The sequence below is a fragment of the Callithrix jacchus genome, chromosome 3, assembly GCF_049354715.1.
Source record: "Callithrix jacchus isolate 240 chromosome 3, calJac240_pri, whole genome shotgun sequence".
Classification (NCBI taxonomy): Eukaryota; Metazoa; Chordata; class Mammalia; order Primates; family Cebidae; genus Callithrix; species Callithrix jacchus.
The window spans coordinates 149,865,698-149,869,274 of NC_133504.1; the positions used below are offsets into that span (position 1 = coordinate 149,865,698).

At 43.8% G+C, this 3,577-nt stretch overlaps 1 pseudogene; it reads left to right on the forward strand.

The window, feature by feature from the left end:
* Positions 1-1,497: 1,497 nt before the first annotated feature.
* Positions 1,498-3,062, forward strand: LOC100403761 (guanine nucleotide-binding protein G(s) subunit alpha pseudogene; annotated as a pseudogene).
* Positions 3,063-3,577: the final 515 nt, after the last annotated feature.

Here is a 3,577-nt window from a genome sequence, read left to right on the forward strand (position 1 = left end):
CTGCCAGATAAAATGCAATTTAAATATCTAGGAATAGCCTCTGATGTTAGTTGTGAAAGACCTTTTTCAAACTAAATATTTAAAGTGTGTGTGTTTGTGTGTGTGTGTAGTTTACTTTAGCCATTTATGCATTAAAGAAGGCAGAACATCAAAGTTTAGAATTAACTCAGCTCTCATTTACCATGTGATTTGATGTCTTAATTGATTAATTGTTCAAGCACAGGGCCACATTATTTCTCCTCTTTTAATTCTTCCTGGATTTAGGATGATTGGTTCGTTTGCAACTTGTGATATGCTTTTTCTCAATGTTAAATATTTATTTGATCCTGTCACTGTAGTAGCCAATAATTAGGATGGCCCCCAATTACCGAAGTCTCTTGAAATTCACACATAGGGTAATCCCTCACATACTGTAATCAGATTGTTCTGTGAAATCAATAGAATGTGGCACTTTGGAGTTTATGTTATAAAACCCATTTCAACTTCTCTCACTTTCTCATATTCTCTCTCTAAAATCATTTGCTCTGGGGTAAGCCAGCTGCCATAATTTGAGGACCTTCAAGCATCTCTGTGGCTCTCTACCCATATGGTTAGGAACTAAAGGCTTTCAGCAAACAGACAACAAGGAACTGAGGACTCCTGATAATAGCAGTGTGTGGGAACCTTCTTGGAAGCAGATCCTTAAACCCCAGTCAAGTCAAACTCCAGTCAACACAATACAGTTGGCATATTGACTTCAACTAGGAATGCTCAGCTAAGTTTTGCCAGTATTCTTGATCCTCAGAATCTTTGAAATAAGAATGATTATTGTTTTAAGCCATTAAATACAGTTGGCCCTCTCTATGTGTGGATTCCACATCCATAGATTCATCCATGCATATATCAAAACTATTTGAAAAAATAAGAATACAACAAGGAAAATGCAAATAAAAAATGCACTATAACAAACTATTCACATAACTTTTACATTATATTAGGTATTGTAAGTAATCTAGAGATTATTGAAAGTATACAGGAAGATGTGGATAGATTACATGCAAATCTACGCTGTTTTATATCATAGATTGAGTATTCATGGGTTTTGGTATCCACAAGGTGGTCTTGGAACCAATCCCTTATGAACAGTGAGAGATGACTGCACTACGGTAAAGTGTTGTGCATTGCTAGATAAGTAAGAAAGTCACTATAGCTATAAAATAAAAATAGCCATGGACTTCGAATTTTCATCTTTAAAATGGGATGATAAGAACAGGCAGAGCAGCTCCACAGCTCCTGCTCTTGTCCGCCTCGGCCCTGCGGCGGCCATCAGCCCCCTCCGCCTCGGATCGAGGGGCGGAGAACTCCGCGCGCCCCTCGGTCCAACCTACACAACCCTCCCCTTCGCGCCCGTCCGCGCGCCCCGCGTCCCGCGGTCCGCGCCGGATAGTCTGCCCCGCGCGCTCCTCGCCAAGGAGCCGAGTCCGCGCCCCGCCCGCCCGCCCGCCCGGCGCTGTCCCCGCCCTCCAGGCCGGCATGAGGCTGCCCACGCCCGCCGCCGCAGCAGCCGCCATGGGCTGCCTCGGGAACAGTAAGACCGAGGACCAGCGCAGCGAGGAGAAGGCGCAGCGCGAGGCCAACAAAAAGATCCAGAAGCAGCTGCAGAAGGACAAGCAGGTCTACGGGGCCACGCACCACCTGCTGCTGCTGGGTGCTGGAGAATCTAGTAAAAGCACCATTGTGAAGCAGATGAGGATCCTGCATGTTAATGGGTTTAATGGAGATAAGAAGACAACCAAAGTGCAGGACATCAAAAACAACCTGAAAGAGGCGATCGAAACCATTGTGGCCGCCATGAGCAACCTGGTGCCCCTTGTGGAGCTGGCCAACCCTGAGAACCAGTTCAGAGTGGACTACATTCTGAGTGTGATGAACGTGCCTGACTTCGACTTCCCTCCCGAATTCTACGAGCATGCCAAGGCTCTGTGGGAGGATGAAGGAGTGCGTGCCTGCTACGGACACTCCAATGAGAACCAGCTGATTGTGCCCAGTACTTCCTGGACAAGATCCATGTGATCAAGCAGGCCGACTATGTGCCGAGTGACCAGCACCTGCTTCGCTAAAGCCTCCTGACTTGTGGAATCTTTGAGACCGAGTTCAGATGGACAAAGTCAACTTCCACATGTTTGACGCGGGTGGCCAGTGTGACGAGCACCGCAAGTGGATTCAGTGCTTCAACGATGTGACTGCCATCATCTTCGTGGTGGCCAGCAGCAGCTACAACATGGTCATCCGGGAGGACAACCAGACCAACCGCCTGCAGGAGGCTCTGAACCTCTTCAAGAGCACCTGGAACAACAGATGGCTGCGTACCATCTCGGTGATCCTGTTCCTCAAAAAGAAAGATCTGCTAGCTGAGAAAGTCCTTGCTGGGAAATCGAAGATTGAAGACTACTTTCCAGAATTTGCTCGCTACATTACTCCTGAGGATGCTACTCCTGAGCCCGGAGAGGACCCATGAGTGACCCAGGACAAGTACTTTATTCGACATGAGTTTCTGAGGATCGGCACTGCCAGTGGGGATGGGCGCCACTACTGCTACCCTCACTTCACCTGCGCTGTGGACACTGAGAACATCCGCCGTGTGTTCAACGACTGCCGTGACATCATCCCGTGCATGTACCTTCGTCAGTACGAGCTGCTCTAAGAAGGGAACCCCCAAATTTAATTAAAGCCTTAAGCACAGTTAATTAAAAGTGAAACGTAATTGTACAAGCAGTTAATCACCCACCATAGGGCATGCTTAACAAAGCAAACTTTCCTTTCCCCCGAGTGATTTTGCGAAACCCCCTTTTCCCTTCAGCTTGCTTAGATGTTCCAAATTTAGAAAGCTTAAGGCGGCCTACAGAAAAAGAAAAAGTAAAAAAAAAGGCCTCAGAAGTTCGCTCTCACTTTCAGTAAAAATAAATAAAATAACAGCAGCAAACAAACAGAAACAAAATGAAATAAAAGAAACAAATGAAATAAATATTGTGTTGTGCAGCATTAAAAAAATCAAAATAAAAATTAAATGTGAGAAAAAAAAACAGGCAACACAGCATTCGAAGACCAACAGATAAGAAATCATCTGATTATTTTAATTTTAGCCTTGTTTTATTCCAGTTCAACATATTTCAAAAATATTATGAAAATAAATTGAACCAAAAGTTACTTGAATAAATAATTTACGTTTTTAAAGTTTGCGGACTTTTAAAAGCATTTGTCTTTTAATGGCTCCTGGTATGTGAGACCAGTTCTGTGGCAATTCCATAAAATGTAAGCTTTGATTCTCACTGAGTGTGGCAGGTCAGGCTATGGAAGTCATCTTGGGCAGTTTTTAGTATAGTTTAATAACAGCGTTTTTTCATTTTTTATTTTTCTTTATCCTATCACCATATCAGTCTCTGCCTTGTTTGCAATTATGAATCACATGTACTATTCCAGCTTATATTGGGGTTCACTTAGGTTTTAATTGCCTTTCGTATGCTATAGATTTATTACTTTTGCTTTCATATACTGTTGATTTATCCTTTATTAAGTGTCCAAGTATTTTGGGGCATTA